General features: G+C 40.8%; 1 long non-coding RNA gene across 1 annotated transcript in view; it reads right to left on the bottom strand.

Moving 5' to 3' along the window:
- LOC144586711 (uncharacterized) overlaps positions 1 to 25207 on the bottom strand; it is a 34950-nt gene extending 9743 nt beyond the window's left edge. The window contains exon 1 of the long non-coding RNA XR_013541706.1: positions 13205 to 25207. This is a non-coding gene — a long non-coding RNA (uncharacterized LOC144586711). The remainder of the gene's footprint in view (positions 1 to 13204) is intronic.
- Between the last annotated feature and the right edge of the window lie 2022 nt (positions 25208 to 27229).

Below are 27229 nucleotides of genomic sequence, written 5' to 3'. Positions count from 1 at the left end.
GAGAATCACACAGAATTTTTACTGGCCTGAAATAGGGAAGCAGATCAAGGAGTTCTGTAAACAATGTGATGTGTGTCAGAGGCAGGGGAATAACCGTGACAGGAGAAAGCTCACAGGTACCTCAGCTACTGGCAGTGAGATCACCTGCCCCTCAAACCCTGCCACCTTTAGGCTCTCATTTGGGATTATATACTCCCTAGGAATAATGTCTGGATGGCACAGGGTCACCTGGGAACAAGTATCCCTTAGCCCCCTATACTGATGGTCAAGTATTCCTACGTCCACCCCTGCGGTCTCAAACAACTGCGAATCTGTCCTCACTAGTAAGCAGCGCTTGACCTCCACAAGAGGACCATTTTCCCCAGCCTGATCAGCAGATGTAACTGTTCCAGATTGAGTAGCCATGGCAACAGGCTCCCTCAGTGGCAAGGAGCTTTGCTCTTTCTGGACACAGAACACAGCTTTTGGCTTGGTTCCACTCAAATCATGAGGCAAATTTCCCTTTAGCTGCTTTAATTTCTCACACTCTGAGATTAGATGGCCCTTTCCTTGACAGAAATAACATTTTCTGCTGTATTCGGGGTCTTTCTCATCTGGTTTTGGTTTTCCCTCCAAAATCTGAGGTCTTTGTGGTTTCATGTCTGAGGGCTTCCCTTCAACATGGGCCCCTCCCCCTTGCTGGTTTTTCCCTGGTCCCTGAGAGTACTTGCTGTAGGTTTCTTTGGGTTTACCTATCGATTTCCCCTCAGCACCTAAGGGCTTTCTTATTTGGTAAATAAAATCTGCGATCTCTGCCGCCTCTGTCACAGATTTCGGTTTCCTCTCCCTCACCTGGAACTTCAGTTCCCCATGCAGGACTGAATAAAACTATTCCAGCGCTATCAGGTCTTTGAGCTGCTGGAAGGTCTCTGTCCCCTCCTGAGACAGCCATTTCTCTAGCAACCTCACCAGTTGGGCCCCCACTTGGGTAAAAGTCTGCTCTGGTTTCTTGGTGAGGGACCTGAATCTTTGCCTCAGCTGTTCCGCATTTATCCCATGTCTGGCAAACACCAGTTTTTTAAACTCAGCGAAATCTTTCAGCAGTTCCACTGGCATCTCTGCATAGACTTCTGCCAGGCTGCCACTGATTAAAGATCGCATAATGGTCATCTTCTCAGTTTCCCTTACTGAGAAGTCCACAAACGCTCTTTCCACGAGGGAAAAGAACACCTCAGGGCAATCTCCCTTGTGGTACACAGGGAATTTCTTCAGGTCAGTTTTAGACAATTGGCCCACCTCAGAATCTCTATTGTTATTATTGTTCTGGTTCATCATTTCTAATTTTCTTAACTCAAACGCCATTTTTTCTACCTCCAACTGTCTCTGTTTCTCTTCCCTTTCAAACGCCATTCTCTCTCTCTCCAATCTTTCTTCTCTTTCCATTCTCTCTCTCTCTAATTCAAATTGTCTTTGTTTCTCTCTTTCCTCCATTCTTTCTCTCTCTAATCTTTCCTCCATTTCCCTCACCCTCAGTTCATGCTGTTGGGCTAGGAGCATTTTTCTGAGTTCTGGGTTCTGTTCTCCCGTGCTCTCATCCTGCACTGAGCCAAATTCCTCCTCAGAACCTTGGTCTACCTGTGGGTCTCTCACTTCACCCATTTCTGCCATTTGGCTTCGAGTCAAGGGCATAATCCCCCCCCAGAACCGGCTGCCTTCAAAAGTCAAGCCTCAAAATAAAGCGATGACTTTTTTCCTTTTGCCTCAGAAACAGCCTTCTATAGATTGCTGCTGTTCCTTCAGCACCAACTTGCAACTGTTGCCAGGCAGAATCCACCCCCTCTGCTAGGCCTCTCAGCAGACAGGCTAGATCACTGTTACTTCACACAGCTTTGCCTCAGCCCTTTCCCGCCAAAACAGGTTGCCTCAGAGCTCCCTAATCTAGTCCCACCAATCCGAGTGTGCACGTTCTTCCACTAGCCTACCTCCCCGTGAGGTAAGCCTAGAAGATTACCTACGCGCCCTCAGATTGTCCCTGACTAGACCCCCCTTGCTCTGGGCACACTTGCCAAGGCTTTGCTGGACCACTGGACAACTGGACTAGTCGTATCCCACACGCTGGACACCAATCAATGTGACAACCCCAGACCTACTGGAGTATGCCACACTATAATTAAGCTGCCACCAACCATTCCCTATAAGGAGTCACACAGACCAGGAATGGATTTTTAACAAACAAAAGAACAAGGTTTATTTAAATAACAAACAGGGTAAATAAAAAGATCAGGTAAACAAAATACTGGAACGTGGCTTAGTCTCAATCATACATACAACAGTTTGGTTCACACAGAACACTTTACAGTAAAGCACAGACCCTGAACCTATCAGTTCTGGCTACCTATAAAGAAACCTGAACCTATCAGGTATGTACTAACTGACACACAGTTGTACTCAGTCTGACACACAGACACCCACTCCAGCTTCTCCTAACTTCTCCACACAAGCTCCAAATATATATACAGTACAGCTCCTCCCCCTGATGCCTTCCACTCCCCATAGGATGGAACTTTCCCTCCAAACCCATGACAGACAGGTACCATCAGTGCTGTATGTAACACGAGCTTTTAGGACTTGTTTCCTTTGTGGTGGATTTGCTAAGTCTCAGCTAGGTTTTCAAAACCAATCTGAATAGGTATAACTAATCTGGTATCAAGGATGCCAACTCCATTTGGAGTTGCTTGGCTCCAGATTGGCATCCACCCAAAAAAAGTTAATGAAAGCATTACTGCACGAAAGGCTTTCATTTAGAAAAAGCAATAACATATTGAATAGATGGAAGCATATGCAGAAATCAATGATTATACATCTTTAATAAAATAATGACAGTGATTTTTTAATTCATCTGATATCCCATTTGTAGTACTATAATGCTTATTTCTCTTGGATCAATTCAGAAACTGTTTTCTGTCTGTTCTTGCCAGCAAAAATCACGTTTTCCTGAGCTGAACAAAACTGAAAGTGACATTTTGAAATACAAATGGGGATTTATGTTTCTATCAGAGGTTGATATCACATACCAACTTGCTGGAAAATCAAGGCGGACAAATGAAATAAGAGCAGTCAAGTCATTCTTTAGAAAGGCAAAATGAACCTAAAGGTTCATGAAAGAGTTGTAAAAGAAGGCATAATTCTTCAAGTCTTCATTCTGATATGTTACAATGATTGCCTCTGGGTACACAGAATGTAGGAAAGAAAGATGTACAAATAATGAGCCTTTTGCGATATAACAAGGAAAAAGGAAAGGATTGTTCCCTTACCCAAATGTAAACAAAGCCAACAAACCTTTGACATTTGTGGTCATAAACTGCTCCAGAAGTTAAAGTTATAGACATTAGAAAATTCATATTTCTTATAATTCTTTCGGCCTCAAGTTTGTGCAGAATAATACTGAATAAATTGAAATAAAATTCCTATGCAAACATTTTTGAGTGTAAGTTCATCTGAACATGTAGAATTTACAGACAAGTAACAAGCATAGTCGTCTCTATTAGATCAAGGGAGGCACATGACTCAGGTGGCTTGATGTTTTCGGGCGGGCACTTGTAACTCTCTCTGAATCTAAGGGACTGCAGAGAAATGTGCACAAATCACTTTAGATGCACATAAGGTTCCTATTCTCTCTACCTCTTTTTCCTCCAACATTAATCTGGAAAGACCTTGAGGCTCAAGGAAAGAGAAAGAAACAATCCAATGGCTGGACGCGTCTCTGTTTGGAACAAATGCCTTTCTTGCTGGTGCCAAGAATAACCTGTGCTGAGTGGCAAAGCTCCAAGGCCCCGCCATAATCACTTGTAGAGCTGAGGTTCCCAGGGAAAGTTATGCCTGATAGGAGTAGTTCAAAAGGGCAGGGAGATCTCACAGGGCCACCAGCTAAAGAGCCTGCCCTGGACGCTGCCAGAATATTTTCCCTGTCACTTCACAGCATTCCACAGGCACGTCCTCCAGCAAGAGCCTGGCATTTATCTCAGCATTCCCTTCTCATTTGGACACCAAGACAAGGGATTTCAGGTTCTGGCTTGTGGACACGCTTGGCAACCAGAGTGCTTTCCTTTCTTTGAGTGGCATGTTCCTAATCGGAACAAAACTCATGGACCAAGAAAGTGAGCATGTCCTCCTCTTTGCCCCGACCCCCACCAGTTCACCATGGAAGAGGACACAGAACAGAACAGGTAGATGGCTATTTCTCTGTCAAAGGCGTTTGGATACAGAGCAACCATCAGAAATAAACTGCAGAAGGAGCATCAATAGCTCAGGTGTGCTCCCTGAGCAGAGAACATTAGGATTTTTGCTTCCAACCAGGACTGGGAGGGGCTTCAGACACTGAGCGTATAATTGCCTTGTTTCATAACATTCTAGAATGGTAAAGCTGGAAGGGACCCCAAGGGTAAAGTCCAGCACCACCAAAGCAAGAACTGCTTGGAAGTTTGACTGACAATGACATCGGAATCATGTCCTTGCCAAGTCAAGACACACTTATTACATTAGAGCTTTGGTGGGTTGAGGGCCGTGTCATGCCCAGTTTTTAGTGCAGTGGTTTTAATGTTTGAATATTTTAACGATTTAAGTCAGAAGGAGGGGAAAAGGATAAGCATGAAGTCTCCAGTATTCAGGAGATCTTGCATGGTTTCTGCTTCTCTAAAGGAAGTACAAGAAAGAAGAAGAAGAGAAAAAGAAAGATATTAACAAAACAGTTGCATTCCAGGCAAATAGGAAGGCTTGTTCCAAATGTCAGAAAGAACATTACCAATCCAGTTTGTAGCAAAGAACAATCACATTAGGCTGCAAAACCCCTCTCACTGATACCCAGAATTAGTACATGCAAGATTGCTATGCTAATCATCAGTGAAGGACATTTTTGCACAACCCAGAAGAATATGAGAGACGCATTTTTCTCAAAATGATGGTGAACACTGTCATGTCCTGTCATGTCTTCTGATCCACCAAAAGGTCAACAGGCATTAACAAATCAGATATAATATAATATAATATAATATAATATAATATAATATAATATAATATAATATAATATAATATAATATATGTGGTTATGCAAGTCAAATGACACTTTAGTAACCACATATAGGAATTGCACAGCTTTTTATAAACCTTAAAACTAACTGAGTTGCTCATGATGAGATTATTAACCAAAAAATGGAATACGTCTCTGGGTATTTTTACAATTCCTTCTTGCTGGGGAAAAAAAGAGAAAGCTCTGGTGTTTCCCAAAGGAATTCGAAAGTTAGATAGATGAAACCCAGTAGTCTACTCAAATGTCTCTGCAATATATTCCGTTGCTGAATCATGTCTAATTTATGAAGCCAAGTCTTGCTAACAAATATATTTTGTTCAGGCTCACAGTTTTCAAACTGAGTTCTGGGGAACTGTCAGTCAGAGGATTATAGCTGCTGCCCGTGAATTGTCTCCACCCCAAATTAGACTTCAGACGCCATTATCTTCCATACCTGCAAAGGTTTCTTTGCCATCTGCAGAAATGGGCTACAGTGAGTAATTGCTTATGCAAGATAAAATTTGTTCATCTTTAAGGTTGTTTTCAAGACAACAAAATAGACTAGCACGGCTACTTCTCTGGGGATGTGCTTAACCTTTGATTAACATTTTCCTCCAACAAATATATCAGTTTCTTGTCAAGTAAAATATTACTGTCCCTTTCTCAGAAAAAAACAGGCTATTTTTAAGGATGCCATCTTCTTTTGGACAGAGCATGCAGAAATTTAAACAGTTATGGTTTCCTCAACAGGAAAAAGCCATAGTTCCACCTGTCCTGCAGCAGAACCCCTTTTATAAGAAAAGAGAAGGAAACCTTGCTTGACAGCCCAAGCCAGCTTCTTGTTCCCTGCCTTTTTTTACCACCCTTATTGTCTAATGTAGAGGTGGGCATCCCTGGTTGGCAGACTGTATGAAGCCCCCAGAGGCATTTTTCTGCCCCTCCCCAGTATCTAAAAGCCCTTCATTTTTTTTAAAAAAAGTCAGTTCTGTTTCTTGGGAAGGGGTCCACTAAGGCCACCACTCATCTAGAAATATATCTGAATTTGTCTCACCCTTGCCCCCTTTACTAGCTAATAAACCATTCCTGGTGTCAAAGATATCTTGAAGTAGCACTGCAAGCGAACCTTCAGAGCACAATCAGCTCCTCATATGCTTAATCTCAACTACTTTTGTACTGCCTGAAAAGAGTGTGTGTGCAGCAGTTAACAGCATGTTGATGTTTCTAGAGCTTGAAGACATAGCAATCCTAGAGAAGACGACAAAGAGCAACACTGGATGGTGGAATAGCTGTGGGTAGGAGAAGGCACTTAGGATTGCCCAACAGGAGGGAAAAAGCTATACCAACAATTGGTGTGATAGTAAAATTTGAATGGTTGGCTCATTATAAGGGTCCTGTTAGCCTTGCTCACAAGGAAAGTCCAAATATGTAGCTGGTTGTGTTGATCCATATCTATAATAACTTTTATCTCTGCCAGATGTTCAACAATGGCTGAAATCAAATAGTAAGTCACAAGAAGAGTAGGCCTATTGAATCACAAGAACTTATGGAAGAGCTGACTCATCAAATCCTCACTGATTCAAGGGGCCTATATCTCCCCTCCTAGCTCTTGAGACATGATGATCCTGGATTAAAAGATACAGAACAGCATTCAGGGCATTGGTCGAAGTGGGCATGTAGGATTAGACATTTCTCCTGGTCCCTCTGTTGTTACCACTTCTCCTGTTTCCTCTTCGAATCCCTTTTTTACATTATTTCCTACTCCATCTGGTAGCAGACCCAGGGACTGAAGGCCAAGTCACCTTGACTTTTTGATTGACAAGGATGATTACATTGTGTGATATTCTCCTGAGGTTTTGATTTGAGTGCATCTGGAACTATCACAGTAGCTGGGTTTTCCCTGAAAAAATATATTGAGCTATCCTTGTTTTAATGCAAAATATTTTGGTATACCTTGCTCTTGAATGGGGAATTAGGACCCATAGGCTGCATAAAAAGACATGGTACTGGAGGAGACAGGAATGGTTCAAACGAGTTGCTCTGCTTTGCAAATATGGATCCAAAGAGTAGTCAACATATTTGGACTGTTCTTGGAGCATTGCTGTGGGGACAATCATAATGACTGTTTCCATTGTAAAGTTTACCAAAACCACAACTTCTAGTATGGCTTTTCCTCCCATGGATGTATACCAATCGGGAAAGAACTAAATGCTCAATTTATGTCTACTGGAGAAAAGGGAAAAGCACAGGAAACCAATGAGATAAAAAGCCAGCAGCCCTGTTACAGTAACTAGAGACAGTATCACAGCCCAAGAACACTTAAGGGAGACTTGGATGTGACTGCTGGCTGAAGCTGGCTGCTTTCCTAAGACAACATGGCTGGGGGAAACTCTCCATCTAGCCTACAGTCAGACTGATAACAATGGTTAAGGAAGCTGTCTTCTCCTACTGCTGCACCACCAATATGACTATTAAATGCATCAATGCATACGCGACCTTCTGATTGCCCAGGGATGAGAAATGTCTGGGTTCTTTTGAACTACAGATCACAGAATACCTCAGCCAGCTGGGCCTCTGGACAGAGTTTTCCTTCTCTATGAACATCTGGCAGGATGTTTCTCCAACTTCTAGTGTTTGAACTGGTTTTGTTTCCATGGCCAGTCAAAGGCGAAGATTTATCAGTCTTTCAGAAAGACTGCTTTACCATCCTCATTAATCTGATGGCTGGAGATGTATCAGTTCCCTTTAAATGATGCAGTGGCATCTAGAGTATATTTTCCTATTGGGGACAGGAATTATTCAAACATACAGAATATAACCACACAGGGCTGCTGCAAATGCACTTCCATCATGATATTCTGTATGTATAATTTTATATCCACCTTAAATGATGAGAAACAAAAAAATTCTCAAGGAAGGGCTAAATGCAAAATACACTAGTCAAAAGGTGTCATATACAAAACCCTGATTTTATCTTATTTTCTTTAATGCCTGTTCTCTTCTACATCTGAGGAGGCACCACACATTTGTAGTGCAACCTGGTGCTGAGGGTCAATTTGCCTAAATATGAATCAGATCAGCAGCATGCTTCAAGGCTATCTCTGTGGATTAGCCTTCCCTGAGTTACCATCCTCCAGATGTGTTGGACTACAGTCCCCATAATTCTCAGCCAGAATAATGGCCTTGGCTGTGCTTGGTGGGAGATGCTTGGAGACTCCAACACATTTGGAAGCCACCTTTCCCAACTTGGTGCCCTTTCCTCTAACGTTATAGATGATAGCTCCCTTCAGCCCCAGCTAACTTGGATCCAAAGAAATGTTATCCAAAACATGTGGAGAGCACCAGGTTGGGCCAAGTGGGAATAGAAAAAGAGAACAGTGTCCTTGGCCTCATACTAGAACTCAGGGTCATCACCAAGCAAAACTGAGGGCAGGAGATTCAAAGGAAAAAGTGTTTATTCTCAGGAAAGAGTTCAATGTGTGGAATTTGGTGCTACATGATATGGAGATGTCTGGATGCTTGATATTCTGGGGGACTTTCAAAGGGGGTTAAACAAATTCATGTAAGAGCTATTTGTCATAGTCTACTTGTTGTTGGCTACCAGGTCCTGTCTTTTGACATTCAGGCTCAAAATCAGGCAAGGGGCAGGCCCTTGTGATGTAGTGGGATAGGCCCTTGTGATGTCACAAAAGCAGGGCATGCAGCGGTTGGAAGGGGAGTGGAACTGCCTCTACACTAATTAATTTCAGAAACAGGTGCAAAGGGAATTTGGGTAAACCCCAGGGAATATGGATTAATTGGGTAATATATCCATCCCCAGTTGGGAGAGATGCACCTGTAAGAGCCAGTGTGATGTGATAAACTAGGACTCAGGAGATCTCTGTTCATACTCCTCCTTGGTCATGGAAACTCACCAGGAGTGGTACGGCTAAAACTGTTCCTTAACAGGGCCTCTTTGGCCATGTTCTGAAGGTTGTTCTTCCTAATGTTTCACCAGTCTCTATGGCCAGCATCTTCAGAGGACAGGAGTCAGAACTCTGTCTGTACTCTGGTGCAGTTTGCTTGGATAGTTTAGTATTTATAGCTGTGCGATCAGCTTTTATCCTGTTCAGGAGATTGGGTGATCATGGTGATCAGCGTGTTTTTTGTTGTGGGTGTATTGTTGTGTAAGGGAGAGATTATCTGTCACTGTGATTGATGGGTGTCGTTAGCTGGTCTTTTGTGTGTAGTGATCACCAGTCTTTGTGGCTGGGTAGAATTCGTTTACCTTTTGCAAGCTGTATTTTTCAGTTCTAGGAGCCAGACTTTGTTGGATTTAAACTTTCTTCTTTTTTGTTGAAGCTCTGCTGGTGCTTGTGGATTTCAATGGCTTTCTTGTGCAGTCTAATATAATGATTACTGGTGTTGTCCAGTACTTCATTATTTTGAAACAGAATTTTGTGTCCAGCTTGTTTTAGGGCATGTTCAGCTACTGCTGATTTTTCTGGTTGTCTTAGTCTGCAGTGTATCTCATGTTCTTTGATTCTGGTGTGAATGCTGCGTTTTGTGGTTCCAATATGTATACCTGATCACAACTACAAGGTGTCCGGTATACTACTGGAGTGGTGAGGGGCTCCCTTTTGTGCTTTGCTGACTGTAACATTTGTTGTATTTTTGTGGTGGGATTGAATACAGTTTGTGGGTTGTGTTTTCTCCTGTTTTAAGTTGAAAATCACACAGCGTGTGGACCTCAATCTTTCTGAGTAAATTGTGTTGGTAAGGACCAACTGCGTGAAGTAAAAAGCATGAAGTATAAAGGGAACATGAAAAGCGTGAAGTAAAAAGAGAACGTGAAAAGCATGAAGTAAAAAGGGACTGTGGCTCGTGTGCCTTGGGTTAGTGAAACAACCTGGGGGTACGCAGGAAAGAAGATGCACGTCACAATATGTAACAAGAAATGGTGGCATTTGTTCTAATTCCCAATAGAGCTTTTATCCCATGCAGTCCTGAGTACAGCACGTGATACATACAGAGCTTTTTTAGGCTCTTTGTTGCTACTGCCTCATGCAACACACACAAACACACACAAATCCTATGTGCAAAGCCTGTGAGCCCTGTCACCAGCTAGACACAGGTTGAAATGAGTGCCCAGGCTATAAAGCCACCTCACACATACAAATCAAATGTTGTCCTCTTTAGTCCTTGCCTTTAGTCTTGAATTTCTTGAAAATTCAGTTGATGGCTCATGAATTATGCTGTGAATACCATTGGGTGAAGAGGAATAATGAGACAGTGACATTGCTTTCAAGCCCAGAGGCATCCACGAGGACACTGCAGACAACAGGCAGGAGTAGTGTACCTGTTTTGGAGTACAACTTCCATAGCCCTTTATCATTGGAGACTGGGAATTATGGGAAATAAAGTCCAAAACATCCAGGCTGCCAAATATTCACTACCGCTCATACCAGGCTGTGTTCTAATAGAACAATGGTTCCTAACCTTGAATCCCCAGATGTTCTTGGACTAAAACTCCCAAAATCTAGATTTTGGGAGTTATAGTCCAAGAACATCTAGGGATCCAAGGTTGGGGATCATTGTAATAGAGCCAAGGACCTTCTATGGGTCAGAGCTTCAAAGATTTTGCTCTTTTTATTCTAGCCAGGATTATGATTACCCGAATCTTCATTCTTTCTTCCCTGCCCCCAAGGTAAGATAGAGTTCCTATAGTAGTTGTGGATTAGAAGGTCCAGAAATTGCTTTTTTTCAGTAAGAATATATTGACTATTGCACTTTCCATAGAGTAATCCTGTGAAAGTTTGCAGAGTGTCACAGCCAGGCAGTCCACATTGTGTGCCAGATTGCACAACTAACCATGCTATTAGATGCTCAACACACATGCAGAATTGCTTGACAGATACAACTTCGACTGTAGCATGAATTTTGCAAATGCTTGCACATATTCAAGATATGCAGGCATAGCTAGACAACAGGATTTTGGTCTTTGTTATAAATTTCCCTTGTTGCAATGACTCCCTAGTATGGTGTAATGCTAAAGATCATGGAGCGGCCTAGCCTTGAATAGGCAATTAAGACCCATTCAACTTATGAAAGAATTTCTCCGTGTGGAGAACTTGTCTGTCAATATGACTCAGCATAATTACCTAGATGTTTGGACTTTCCTTAAGTGCAATAAAATGAAATGTTCCTACTTATACTTGGTTGAACTCAGGGCTATGCTGCACACTAAAGATAATCCATTATTAGTGTCTGAAATAAATTAATGTTCCGAATATGCAATTTAAGCAGACCTTTGCAATGGAGCAATCTTATCTGCAAAGGTCTGCCTGTGTTTACCTCCCAATGACTAATCACAAAAGATTTGCAAATCATGGGGAGATGTGAAAACCCCCTGTTACGATGACCACACTTTCTCAACACTTAAACAATCCCCTCTTTAAAAGATGGACTTTTGTAAATTATTCTGTTTGCCCTATAGTGGACTATTAGCCTGTGTGGGGTTGCATTATATTAGGACATATCTACTGCTTCTGATCATTGGAGCAACAGGCCAGCATTCTATGAATCAAAGGAAGACATGGACATTAATGTGGCACGTAAATTGTGAGAACATTTGGAAAGATCTGTGGCAGTGAATTAGCTGATGCTTTGAGAGAGTGTGTGGAAACTGGTTTCACTTTTCAAATGACATATAATGGTTTAAGATGAGCTGAGGACCAGCAAATTATTTTGCAAGCAAATCTGACCATGCAAACCTTAATCATTTCAACAACAATTTCTTAGTGTCAAACAGGGAAAAGAAATCATTGCTTCAACTCACAATCCCCTACTGTTTCATGAAATATATAGTTATGGGAAGAGTTAGAATGGTTGCAGCCAATTTGGGCACACAAACGATTTGATCTTTATGATTATCACACCTTTGCTTCCATGCAAAGCAATGTAATGTATTTGTTCCGAAATGTTTTAATCATCATTTTTTGATTCATCAGGTTCCTGCCTGAAGCAATGAATTTCATTAATGTGAAACAGCACCATCCACACCAGAGTCAAATTAAGTGTTACTGCACTTCCAGGAATGTTGTCCACATGGAACAAGTCTCAAATTCAGTGCTCTGGTGAGAAATATTACTTGTTTATTCTCACAGGAAGGGCACTGAGAACATAGCTACACCTTGGATTCCCTGGCACACACTCCTCGTAATACATGGAAATGAATGGTGACAACTTAACCTCTAATCCACGGCACATTTCAAGCTATTCCTCCAAAATAACGTAGGGTGGGAGTACTTCCTCTTTCTCACAGCACTCCTTTCCCCCTCCCATTTCTGATACCTCTGGAATTTCTGAGCTTTTATTTCCATGGTGTGGCACTACTAAGATATTTTGTTTCCTTGAGGTAAAATACACATGGTACCCCCTCCCTATACTAGGGTATTTGTGGTACCGAAAGTCAGATGATTTATTTTGGTACCTGAGATGGAACGTATCAAAATAATCTCTCCCATTGCAGGCAATGTATTCTGTGCCATCATCACTTCCAGTTTATGGCAGTCTGGTGACTTCCCAATGGTCCTATCATAACAGTCCTGCTCAAGTCTTGCAACCTGAAGGTTGTGGCCTCATTTACTGAGTCAATCCATCTCACGTCTGCCACCTTTACTTTTTCCCAGCATGATTGTCTTTTTCCATGAGTTTTGTCTTCTCATGATATATCTGAATTACAGCAGCCTTAGTTTATCGATTATCTGAATTAACTGATTTTTTTTTCCTTTTAGCTTTCTTCACTATCCACCTTTCACATCCATACTTAATAACTGCAAATACCATACATAGTATGGATGATTGTGGCCTTGGTTGCCACTGACACATCTTCACACTTAAATATCTTTTTTTTTTACTTCTTTCAAAATTCTCTTTTTTGTACATTTATGAGGTAGGGGAAGTACACCTTGTTATAAATGAGAATGACTAGTTCTGCCACCCTTCATTTTTGCGAAGAAAAAAACAAGACAAGCAAACAAGCACCCAAACAAGCAACCAAACAAACAAAATGTAAAAATAAAAACTTAAAAATCCAGAATGATGAGATATGGGATCAGTGTGGAGGTTGCCCAGACTGAAGAGAAAGAAGCATGCGACTTATGGGTTAACTGCTTCACATACCTCAACTGGTGAGAGGGCAAGTCCTCTTCAAGGCAGTTTGAGCAGCCTTGTTAGTTATGCTGATGATGCTTTTCTTTTAATACATTCTCCTTTTTTAAAAAAACACGCATTAGATTTAACTGTTCTCTTGGTAAGGAAAAATGTCTGACTCAGCTGGCCAGCTATATCTTCAGTGAATGGCTTTATAGAAAGGGCCCCTAAAAATCCCCCTAAATGTCAGGTCAGAAAATGCTCCCTCATGCTTAACTGGGATCAGCAGAGTGGCGTCCTAGAAGAGCATATTTTTCCTGAGCCTTATAATAATTCTTATGAAGAAATGCGTCCCCGTAACTTTTCAAGGTCATGGGGAGAGCAGGTTAGTGAGGCTTTGCAATCTGCTGATGGTACTTCTTTATTCTCGTCTATGCTCATCTCAGCACTCACAATTGTTCTCAATGTGCCGCTTATTCCCAGGGAGGAAGTCACACTGATGAGAACCAAGGCTAACATATTTTTCTATGAAGACTATGTAGAGGTCTTTCGCCTAACATCTGGTCTCCACAATGTCTGAAGAAACACAGGTGGGTGCCCAAACCTTCTGTAAACCTTTTTTTGTGTGTGTGAAAAACAGATTTTTAAATGGATCTAAATACTCATGTGTTTTGTGCTCACACATCTCGATGTGTAATATCTCCTCTAGGACATTGGAGATCCTCTGCATGGATCTCTGCTCATGAACAGCTCCTGCTGGTGGAAGGCATGCATGATGGATCCAAGCAGTGGTCACATTTCCTTCCCAAAAGAGAACAATTGTGCACCCACGTACAAGGCCACCGTATCTTGTTCTTCCTATTGTCCTGGTGCTGCAATCACATCTTCTTTCTTAGGCATCCTTCAGTCTCAAAAGACCATGGTAACATGCTCTGTATGAGTGTCCTCTCTAGAGCACGAAGCCTGGGTAGAATAATATGGAGGATAGGCTGTTACCCAAGCAGCAAATCCCCTCTCTCCACGTCACTGAAATAGTCCAATGGAAAAGCAAGAGCCAATACAACTGGTTCCAACAACGTCGCAGGAGTTGCCAGAACTAGACAAACTGCCTCCAGGACTCCAGCTCTGGATTTTGCCTCGAGGTTAACTCCTGAAAGCCTTTTCCATCAGTGGATATAGCCACAAGGCAGTAGAGGTTTGAAATCAGAATTTTCCTTCTTCTAGATGGGCTGCCTTCCAAGGCTAACAAGCCCACGTACCTGCAATCACATATGCTGCACATTAAAACCAAAGGCAGCCCCAGACTTGGCTTTTCCCATTAAATCACTTCTCTTCCTTTTGACACTGAAAAATACACCTGATTTCCCAAGTCATTATGTCAAGGTTTGAAATTCTGAATACATATGGTGTTTAGAATAATTAAGGGGGCTGTAGAAAATGGAACCATGAATATGTACCACTGGGCTTCAAAAACAAGGTTTGAACAGCTGTATACTAAAAGTCGCTGCAAAGCAATCAGGCAGTTCTTCAGCCAAGTCTAAAGGCAAGGTCAATGTAAAATAATATTGCCTTGCAAAAGAAGCTCTTTCACAGCAAACACTTGAGTGTGGAGGTAAACAACTGATAATAAAACAAAAACAAATTAGAAGGGAGGGGAATCCTCTTAGAGTTCAAAAGTATGGATAGAGTAAATTGGTATCTGACCAAATTAGTTCACCATCACTTTACTCTCATTGCACTTTGCCTACCCAGTAAAGTTGTATTCTCTGCTGTTTCAATATACATTTTTAGACTATAGGTTGTGGCATTTTTAAAATTTAATTAAAACATTCTTTTTAAATATTTTTAATTGTACCTTTTCCCATCTGTATTTTGGATTAAAATCCGACTTAATTATTTGCCTGCAACTTAGGTTTAGTTTTTATATGTTTTTAAGCATTTGTGTCTATAGTTTTTCAATTATGTAAGGCCAATTTCTGTCTAACTGAAACATGCCTGAATCATCCATTTAACATGTTTTCAACAACTCTGAAATATTCTTATACTTATGGAACATAGAAACAATGTTGATAAATAAACCTTTAGGAATAGGCAAGCCGATGTTGCTTGGAATCATTGCAAAAATAAAACTACTTAATTTACCTTGCTATCCAGATAAATTTTGATATGATTGGGAATGATTGTCTGGCTTAATTCTGGAAGTAACCTTAAATGCAAAAAATGTCAGCTGTGACAAACACAGACTTCTGATTTTTCCTAGAGGTTTATAAAGGTCTACAGGGCTCTTAGAGTTGTTCATGTATTATATTTTCTCACCTGACAAACACAGCAACAGAATTGGTAGAAGCTTCACAATTGTAAATTTCAGCACCAAGAATCATAGAATCATGGAGTTGGAGAAGGGTCTATAAAGCCACCAAGTCCAATCCCCTGCTCAATGCAGGAACTGTAATCGAAGTATAAGGAATTATTCCTTTGCCTCTTAAAAAAAAGTGCTGAAGTAAAAAAGCCATCAGTCCACATTAACTGCACATTGGAGCATTTTCTTAACCTCATTAATTTGCATTAGCCCTGTTCCTTGTCTTAAGCTATATTTGTATATGTTGCCAAGAAAGACGTTCTTCACTGAGAAGGAAGAGCCATGACAGTTAGGTCTTCTGTTAAAACAATACCGGAATAATAATTTGTACAGACATTACTGGAATTGTCTGGTACAGAAGTAGCCTCCAATATTTTTATTATGTCTTTGTTCTTATGTGCTGTCAAGACACTTCTGACTGACAGCAGCCTTTGAATTGTGACCTTCAAAAAGTCCTGTCATTAATACCTTGGTTCAGGTCCTGCAAACTCAAGGCAATGGCTTTTTTTAAATGATACTGTGTGTCCTTGAGGAGTCATATTTTCCTACCAAAAGAAATCCTGAGAAAAAACACTTCTATGGATTAAACTAGAAGTTAAGAGAATGTGTATTTTGGAATTAATCGTTTACTTCCACATCAGGACTTCTTCACACATAAATGCTTCAGCAATCAGACTTGCAAATTAAGCCCATGTGTAATGCCAATGAGTAACCATATTGGACAGCAATCCAAGAGGGTTTATCATCAGGTAGAATCGACCAAACATGAAACAAAGCATGCTAAATGCAAAACTTGCAGGTAAGTAAAATCATATGCTATGAAAACAGATGTTTTTCACCCACCTGAGGAAGCACCACTGTGGAAAATGATTCTGTAAGCTACTTTGACCCCATAATGTAAGGATGGAATTTCTTCCCATGAACACTGGAAAAGGAAGTGTGTTCCTACTTTTCCTCTACTGAACTGTTGAACTGATTTCTCATTCTCCTACGGTATCCAAATTCTGAGGAAACCGTTTCTATTTTAGTTGAGAGAGGCCATTTCAGAACCCCTGAAGTCACTTACAACATCTGAAATGCAGACCAAAAAAAAAAAAAGGTAAATAAACGGACTAGAATAAGAATGCACCCATTAGAGGGAACATGAGGGGACTTTTCCCAATTTTTTAAAAAATGAAAGAAAAATATATTTGGGGTGGGGGTGTGATGGATATTATCAGAATTCCAGGGGTGGGTTGGTGTGGTCCTTACATCTCTGGGAGTGGTCTACACCTGAATAAAAGCTTACCACAGGCTACTTGTTGTTTTTTTTAAATGACTACAAAGAAGAAGAAAGGCCTTCACTAGAAGACAAAAATAATGGAATTTGGTCACCAGGCACAGCTTCTTGACAAGAGTATTCCATAACTGAAAGGTCCGTGCCGAGAAAGACCTTTCCTTTGTCATGGCACACTTCCATGAAGGTAGAAAGCACTTCAGTAGGAGATCTCAGAACACAGGCAGAGAGGAACTGGAAGAGGCATTTCTTCTGCTGTTTGATTCCAATGGCACTTGGGGATTTGAAGGCAAATAACATCAGGACCCTAATCAGACTTGCAAATGAACAGGCAACCCATGAAGTTCTGTGCAGTATTATGAAACCTGGCTGTATGAGTTCAGATACTGGCAGTCAACTCATTAGTTGACATTTCCAAGTAAAGATGTAAAGAATACTTGCTAAATTCTTCATTCCTGACTATTTAGGCTCTCAACTTGATTAGAAATATTTAAATCCTATCAGATTCCTTGCCTCCAGCCAAGAGTGAGACAAGAAGTGCTATTTTTAATTATTAACATCTCTGCATTTGGGAGAGAAATAGAAGTTTTTTTTTCTTTTGAGAAGCAAAAGAAACAGCAAATACAGAATGACTGACTGTTTAAAGTATGCAAAAATGAAAAGTTCATGCAATAAAGTGTAAACATTAAAAGACTATGCTACAAAGGCTATTGCATAATTGCTGTTATTTGTCTTATTTGCAGTATTCCTTCATCTGCATTCATAATTATTGTCATTCTTGCTCTTCTTGAGAATGTATGCTGCAAAATACTGCACTGCCTCACAGGGCTAAGAGAATAAATTTGCTCTTTTTTTGCCCTTGCCTGTGAAGACAAGACCAGTAAGAATTCAGAGACCTGCTTCCAAGACCCCTTCGAGGATAGCCCGCTCCATCATGCTTTGCAGTACTGCAACTCTGTTGGCCTGTTCTTTGCTTTTCTTTAAATTGCAATATTGAGGGTGGGTTGGGGGGGGGGAACTGTGGCCAGAAAAAGCTAGGAGAAGACATACCAGATTCCCAAGTCTTATCTGTATCAATCTCTCTTGGGATCACAAAGGAATGTTTATTTACTTATTGAACATATTTTTATACAGCCTTTCCTCTTAAAAAGGACCCAAGGCGGCTTAGACCATTAAAAGACAAGGTTAAAGGTAACAATAGTAAGTATACAAATGCTAAAAAGGATCAAATAAATGCCACACTAAGAACAGTTGCTGTCAAGCTCAGTGGAAGTCTCTCATCCACATACAAGCATATTCCTTAAAAACCTGAACAACAACAACAATAACAACAGCTTTCCAACAATGTTCAAGCTCCTCACAGGAGTACTTGGAAGATCAATATATAATTACTTACCTGAAAACTCTCTATACCCAACTGAACAGAAAGGGAACCTGAAAAAGTCAAGAGGCACAAAAGATCTGCTGCTTATTGATAAAATGATACCGAAGAGTGGGAAAAAAAAAACACAAAACCAAATGTTAACATGGCCTGCAGAGACTATAAAAAGACATGTGAATCATTGTCGCATAGCTGGATTAGCACCTGCCTAAAAACCTTCAGAAGTTCCTCAAGAAAAGCATGGGAAACTGTCATAATGGCCTATGGTAAAGAAATTGGGGGAGTTAGTATCAAAAGAGCAATATTTCAAGGGGATTCTTTGTCACCATGGCAGGCTAAGATCTCACCAATCCTCGTATGAATAAATTTAAATGAAACTGGATTGGGCTACCATATTTCAGAACAAGCAGGAAAAATCTATCATCTCGTATACATGGATGACCTAAAACTATATGCAAACAGTTCAACAGAGATAGAATCACTGCTAAACACAGTGCAAATATTTAGTGAATATATCCAAATGAAATTTGGAATCAACAAATTTGCAGCTCTGTCTATACAGCATGGCAAGATCCAAAACCTAGATGGAATAGAGTTTAAAAATGTCAATAAAAATCAAGTGATGAAAATTATAAATACTTTGGAATACTAGAAGCAAATAACATCATGCACATGAAAGTTGAAGAACTGACAGAAAAGGAATATATCAAAAGACTGCAGAAAATCTTAAAATCAAAATTAAATGGGGGAAATACAATCAAAGCCATAAACATATGGGCAGTTCCAGTATTTAGATAGGTAAAAGTCCCCTTGACAATTTGTCCAGTCGTGTCTGATTCTAGGGGGCGGTGCTCATCCCCGTCTCCAAGCCGTAGAGCCAGCGTTTGTCCGAGGACAGTTTCCACGGTCACGTGGCCAGTGCGACTAGACACGGAACGCCATTACCTTCCCACTGTGATGGTACCTATTTATCTACTTGCATTTTTACATGCTTTTGAGCCGTTAGGTTGTCAGGAAAACTGAGAGAAAACTCAGAAGTGGTTTCCCATTCCTTTTTTCTGGGGGTACACTGGGACTGTGCAGCTTGGCCAGGGCCACACAGCACTGGGACTGGCAGTGTTGTGAACTGAACTCACAAACTCTGGCTCTGCAGCCAGATACCTAAACCACTAAGCTATCCAGTCAACTATTATATCAAATACAACCCATCATTTGAGGCACATGTTATTATTAAATGTCCCCACCCCAGTCTTTGTATTTCTGAGAGATAACGGGTTTTGTTATTTGAGATAAGAATATTCATGAAACCATATTTCTCCTTGCTTCATTTATTCCCTTTCGCATTTTTGCCAGGGTAGGATTTGTCTCTCTCTCTCAGAGCTTCCTATTAACTGCCATTCCCGCAGTAGAAAGATGAGCCTGTCTTTTCATTCCCTTGACAGGGAGGAAATCAACAGCTTTGTTAGGTTCTCAGTGTGCTTTATTGTAAAGCTCAGCGTTGTTTCCCTGATCTTCCTAAAGAAGGTCTGGGCTGCCAAAATAGCCTTCCTTGATAGCCAGAGGGCACAGAGTACTTGGCTAGAGGGCAGAAGAGAATTGACGGGGCACTGCAAATACTGCAGATTGTTATCTTTCCTGGGCCGAATAGCTTGCACACAAGCCATTCCTGTTTCTGCCTTATCTCCTGCAATAGCTTTCTGACCACTGAAAGGTTAATTGTGCACTTAATCTATTTCAGGGATCTTGCTTTCTCTCCCTGCAATGAGAAAGTATGTGGACAGAAATCCTGAGAGGCAAGTCAAAATCAATATTTCTGTTAATATACTATTACATCTGTGTGGTTTTTTTAAAAAAGGAAGTTCTACATTCATTAATCATCACACTTGCTCAAAAACTATGTTCAAAACTTTGCCCAGCAACAGTTTGGAATGGTTAGCATTACGGGGTCCTTTGGATGCAGAAGGTGCATTGATCAGCTGTGCCAAAGACGCTGGGTGTTTAGCACATAAGGAAAATAATCAAATGCATAGCTATTAAGAATTACGGAATAAATGGCTAGGTAGCAGCATTCCCACGAAATATTTTGGCATGTGTGTGTGTGTGTGTCAAAAAAAAACTAAGGCTGTGGCCCTTGGCATCTTTATAGGGAAATAAACCTCAGAAAATATAACACAACTTAATTCTGCATAAATATGGACAGAATAGCACTCTAATTAATGATATGCCAAAGTATGTAATGCTAATTCCAAGTGTAAATAAATATACTTCATCTATGTGCTTTTATTTCAGGTAAACAGAAGCTGGTAGTGCCCAATAGTCCAGACTGGGGTGTGTGCAATTTTTTTCCTGCTGAGAATTACCTCTACCTGGCTGCTACTCTGCTATCCCCATGCTGTTTGTAATAGGTAGCATATAAATAGTAAATGTTGTTGCCTTGAAGTCCAGGGCATAAGTACACTCCGGGAAGATCATAATAATAGCCATATTATAACTGGAAGGGATCCTATAGATCCCTATGTCAAGGAGGCACAGTGAGGAATCAAACTCCCAACCTCTAAACCACTGAGCTATTCAGCAGTTCCATCTTCTGAAACGGTTAAAAGATATTTCTGGCAATCAAAGCCACCTGAATTTCCATAGATAAGGGTGTGGGCAGCAGAATCCCCCAGCATGTGTACCTACCTCTATCCCCAGATGGAATGCAATCCCATCCAATACTACTTGCACACCACTATCTTTTGGGTCTTTTCCTGGACAACAGAAAGAAGCTGCAATAACATTGTGCCCCCTCTACTTTGACCAGTTGGCTCAGAAAGTGTTTGATAGTATCAAAGGCACAAAGAGCTCTAGGTGCACTAACACAATTGTAGCCTCTTCTCCATCCCTCCATCCCATGCCAGAAACTATCTAGTAAGACGACTGTTGTTGACGTCCCACAACTTGGCCATAGGATCTACATTTGTTATTTAAGTGGAGTCATTGCTAGCTCCTGAAGCAAAACAGAACTGGCATTCTCCTTCAGAGAAGCATTTTCCATCTCCAAGGTCAATACGCCTTCCAACCTGGGAACTGAAATGCTCAGTGATATGTGATGGACTTCCAGAAATCTCCTCCTCTTCCTGTGGGGGCATAAACTAAAACTTGTCTACTACAACATGATCAAACAGAGTTCTGGATTCATCTGTTTTTGATTCTGTCAAACCTGTGGTATCCATGTCAGAATAGATGAGAGCAATTTTATCTCAGTTCATTAGTTTTCATGGCAATCTGTGGGGGAAAACTAATTACTGTAGCTGAAGGTAGATAATTTCTTATTCTAATAACCTACATGCACCACGGAACCCATTTTATTGATAACTGGTTGATATTGATTCTAAACGAAATGAAGAGCTATAAATAATTTTAGGAGATCGCCATGTCGAATTTATGTTCCACATGCGCTAGTCTGAGCTATGAATTAGTCTTACTAATTGTATATAACTATCCAAAATATGAACACTTATGGATTGTATTCCTGTTAGAATCTGATAAATAAGAAAATATGCTATTATTATACATTTCATTGAATATTAGATATTCAATTAAATGCATTGACTATTTTTCCCACTACGCATATATGATACACAGAGGTGGATGTGTAGTCCACGGCATGATTTTTAACACTTACACAGTGTAAGCATGTCCACTGCTCTTAAGCAATACCATCCACATTGATCTAGCCAGCACAGTGAAACTTGGCACAGTTGCAACATATAAAACATACATACAAAGGAACAAGAGAAGAAATTATTGGCAGTGTGTGCAATTATTGTCTTAAAGAATCCCTAACTACAGAGTGGAAAAAGTTCAGGAACCTGCAGAGCAGAAATAGCTTCAGGTCTCCCCACAGCAGGCCACTCCTCATTGTTTGTCTCCTCAACTGAAACCTACTGTCTCAAACACTCAATCAGAGACATTGGTAAGAGAAAGAAAAAAAGGTTCAATTTACTCACAGTTCTGAATAGAGTGAAAGCAATATATTGTAGAAAAATAATGACTGGTTACATGATGAGAGCTTAACTGATCAACTCGTTTCATACTCACTGCTCTTGAGCTACTTTCTTCCTCTGGGGGCCCTGCCACAATAGCCTCATGTTGACACTGCTTCACAATTCAGTGCAAGTATAAGAACCTTCAGCAATATGAAATGGTAGCGAAGATAGCAAGAGGCAGTGCTTCTTTGTGTGAAGAAAAATGTTACATTCCAAAAAATGTCCTTACTGTTACCTGCAAACATTTGGAAAGAAGGAAATGGGCCACCTTTGTAATGGCATCCAGCTTCTCTCAATGTTTTTGAGTAAAACTCAACTGCATAGCTATTTCCTGCCCTGAAGTCTAAGCAAGGAGGAGATGCACCTTCGACTTCAAAGATCTCTGGGCACTTTCCAGGCAAGCTTTTTAAAATACTGTTGCCTCCATCTACTAGTTTACAGAGGAGAATCTGGAAGGTTTAAAGATATTGTTGACCCCAAAAAGGGCCCATCGGTGTTCAGCAAGAGAACTGCTCAGCAACTCTAAACGAGTCTTAACAGGCAAACAGACAGATCATCTTATTACAGTCTCCCCTACTGTGCTTTCCATAGGCTGCGTTTTATATATATACAGTACACATACAGACAGACAGACAGACAGACAGTGTATACACACACACACACACACACACACACACACACACACACACACACACACACACACACACACACACACACACACACACACACACACAAAACCTTCCCCCAAAAAAACATTTTGTGGAGTGAAGCAGTCTCCCCTCTTGCCTTCAATTATTTCTAAATTGGGATTTCTATAGGAAAAGCAGCATATGCAAATTTAAGGTCAGCTTAAATGTCTTATTCTATCCTTTAGAAAAAGAAGATGCATGCAGATCTTCGAGGCCATTGCTGAAATTGCCACCCTAGCCTATTCAGTGCCAAACTTCATTAAAACAAAAAAAGAGAGATGCATGTATGAGAGCGAGAGCGAGAGCGAGAGAGAGAGAGAGAGAGAGAATTAAAAATTATCCAATGCACATTCTTCTTCTTTGCAACCTCATTTACAATCAAGGACATCTCACATCTGTACACCCCCCCCCCCCGTTAGCCTGATCCTGGGTTGCCCTCATGTGTTTAAGGGTGGAAATCAATAATATGGATCCTTTCATTCACTGAAATCTCTGATAAAACTTTCAGACTGCCCAACCTGCTTGTCTTTGGATGTATTGTCCAGGAATAATGGGAATTGTAGTCTAACAGAGCTGAAGGCATTTGCCTGATAGAACCATGACTAGAAGTGATGGACGTAGAAGATTACTACAGAGAATATCAAGTGGTATAGATTGTCTTTTGAGAACTGTGCCTGAAAATTCACTGTTTTCAACAGGAAAACATCTAGCGAAACCTGTGTGAGTATGTGGATGTTATTTTACCCTTATCTTATTAATTCTGCAATAGGGCTGAGAGGTCTTTCTTGCCTAAATGAGGCTTGTAAAGCCTCCCCCCCCTCCAAGTGGCATTGTCAGCTGAAGTCTCAGGGTACTGTATTGTCATTCTTCCCCCAGTCTCCAAGTGGTGAGGGTAACGAAAAGCATTACTTAAAATTACTTATGATAAATGTCAGGTAAATCGGGCCTAAAAGGGACATTTGCCACATTCTTTACTCACCCAGCACTAAATTCTGAAGTGGAGGTGTCCATCATGCAAACAAGAATCCAACAAGTCCAGCATCCGGGTTGATCCATATCAAGAAAGCACCTCAATTAGTTTTCATCTCAAGCAGAAGCAGGTGGGTGCATTCAAGGAAAAACAGTTTGCTTTACCAGAGGGACAGTCAATCAGCCTTCTGTGAAGTTTGCAATTAAGCTCAGAGGGAAACAGAAAACCTAAGGGGAATGATGTCATTGTCCCTTGCTAATCAAAAAGTCCAAGCAAATTTGGCCACACCCTAGCCTTCTCACAACCCTGTGAAATGAAAAACTGGGATTACAAAGGAAAAGCTGCAGCAGAAACTTCCCCTGTACACTCTGACGCTTGTCTTCTGCTTTCTGGGGACAGCATCGAGCATCTTAACTATTAAACATACGCTATCAGAGAGTGGGCATTTGAGCATAGATGCTGATCTGTTTCCCAAACATTCTGACACCTGAGCAACTGGAGAGTACTGGCAAAATATATGTGATATGAACATACATCAGAAGGAATGCTGGGAAGAAAATTCATTTCAGCTTTTCTTTATGAGAAGATTGGTTTCATTCTCCACAAACAGCTGCTTCTGATAACTTTCCTTCACAGCCAACATGTACCAGCAGGACTGCATATATACCATCACAATGTGCAACGGTCTTCTTTGTGCTGTGGCTAAACAGAAGAACAGGTATGCCACAACAAATACATGTGATTACTTTCATTATTGTTATTTGTCACCACCATGTTTACATCCTATCTTTCCTTACAGCAAACTGAGGGTGCTGCAGGCCCCAGACAGACACAACCCTGTGTGCTAGGCTGAAGCAGAGTGAATGGCCAAAGGGCTGACTGTTCGGTCTAAAACTCATTTCTTCTTCCTAATTCTCAAGATTAGTCACCTTGCTAATTGCTGCTGGTTTGCTTCCTTCAGAAATCTTATCTTTTTCAGCAAGGTTCCTCATTGTACCTGGGTAATATTTTCCTTAATCTCAAATTTATCCTGAATCTTCATGCCATCAAAACTAACACTTATATGCCATTGATACAGAGAGAAAAAATACATGCTGTAAAATATAATTACATTTGGTTTCTTGGTGAATACAGAACTCTGTCTAAATACTGCATTTACCAGGTTATCTAAAAGCTAACAAAATAACTTAATTTCATGCTCATAATGGAAAGAACTAACTTCCTCTGAAATAACTCACTGTAAACCTGGAGTGGCAAATCGTGGAGGCACCAAGGACCAATTCTGATTTTGGTGAATAGCTTGCAGAGCACACTCCTCAACACACACACACACACACACACACACACACACACACACACACACACACACACACACACACACACACACACACACACACACACACACACACACACACTGCTGTGGGGGACAAAAACTTTCCCAAAAATGGTGTACAAATTTGAATTTTAACCCTGACTTCATCAAAGAGAGGGAGATGGAAAATCCAGAGAGTCTTCATTATCTGACTGCGATCCACCATTACTGCTCCTGAATCACGTAGGCCTACATTTTTGTGTGTGCCAACTCCATCCTTCACTGCCCAAATTAAAGCAGAGCTCTGAGACAGAAAAGAAGGAAGACATTTTCTGAACCAGTAGCTAGTTTTACATTGAGCAAAGGGATCTAGATACCGACATGAAGAAATCATCATCCAAGCTTTGACATATCACTGTCCCATGGTTGTAGATTTGCGTAGATTGCTATAAAGCAGACTTCTGCGTTGCTTGATGAGTTAAGAAAGATCTTTTGTTTGTTTTAATATTTTTTCTGTCATTCTAGATATTTCAGCTGAAAGTCTTCTCAGATAGTTCAAGGATGCCACCTAGCGGACATTACAGTTCCTTTTATTATTATTACTGTTTTTTGGAAGAACCACATAAAACCAGAGGTCTGTCAGATGTCTGCATGTATACAGCTAGTATACAATTTCCATATTTGGGATATCATGACACCAGTAAATTGATTTGTATTCCAGTATTTTCAACTCACCCAACCTGCTAATGTGTTAAACATGTGAGGAGCACAAGTCACTGTAGTGCAGGAAAAACAACTCAAGTTTGCTATAAATAACCAAGGTATTCCAATAAAAGTGTATCTTCATAAAATAGACATGGATGATAAATGTCTTTGTTTGCTTCCTAAGGCAGGAACAAGTAATGGAGCACTTGGATTCACATGGGAGGGGGCCCTGATCCATGGCTGTGGGCTGGCAGTTTGAATGCAATTCTTACAGATTTGGAGAAGATCAAAAAGCTGTCACAGGCAGCTTTGCTGATGACTATTGTCAAATGTTCAGTTTGTTAATACTGGGTAGCTTCTCCTAGGTGTGCTCTTATGTCATTACTTCATCACCAATGGCACAAGGTATTTAAGGAACCCCGACTGCCACCTTGAGCAGTGACTGGTAGGACCTGGCTGACTTCACAGAGCACCACATGAAGATTCTGAAATCTAATTTATATTACTGAGTGCAGGAGTCCAGGATACCATCTACAGTGTTTATGCAAAATGACAACTGACCAAGATACACACTTCAGGGATTATAAATCTGTAACCTTGACGAGGAAATTAACTAGTGGCTAGGTACTTTAATTCAGAACACAGCTTATCTGATTTGTCAGTGATTGAAAGAGAAACAACCATCACCTCCAGGAACATTAGAAAAAAGGGAGAGTGTCTGATTAATAGAGTTGGCATCCTACTACTTTGTGGTCTTAAACCTGGAAGACAACAGCTGACAACATCCATTTACACTGGCCTACGTTGTCCTCGGTATTCTGTAACTGCACCATGAATAAAGCATGAATCTATTCAGAGCAATGGAAGGAGCTGGAAACAAATGTCTTGCTACAATACATCAGTTTTTCTGTTCTGCATTATATTTGTCTATGAACTGACCTTGAGTACTATAATATATACTCTGGTAACCTTCACATGCATAGAAGCACCCGTGTTAACTGCTTTTATATTGCAGAGGAGAGCTGGAGACTGTAACATTATGCTTTGCTAAAGAACACTAAAGAAGACTCCCTGGAAAAGACCCTGGTGTTGGGAAATTGTGAGGGCAAGAGGAGAAGGGGACGACAGAGGACGAGATGGTTGGACAGTGTCATCGAAGCGACCAACATGAATTTGACCCAACTCCGGGAGGCTGTGGAGGATAGGAGGGCCTGGTTGATGGGGTCACGAAGAGTCGAGCATGACTGAACGACTAAACAACGATGAAAGAACACTTAATGACTGCACGGCAGCAAGGAGATCTGAATAAGGGATATCTTGGCTCACACTTTG

This window comes from Pogona vitticeps, chromosome 2 (genome assembly GCF_051106095.1).
Source record: "Pogona vitticeps strain Pit_001003342236 chromosome 2, PviZW2.1, whole genome shotgun sequence".
Taxonomy (NCBI): Eukaryota; Metazoa; Chordata; class Lepidosauria; order Squamata; family Agamidae; genus Pogona; species Pogona vitticeps.
Note: the sequence above shows the minus strand (reverse complement) of the source record. Positions and strands in the feature narration are given on the sequence as shown.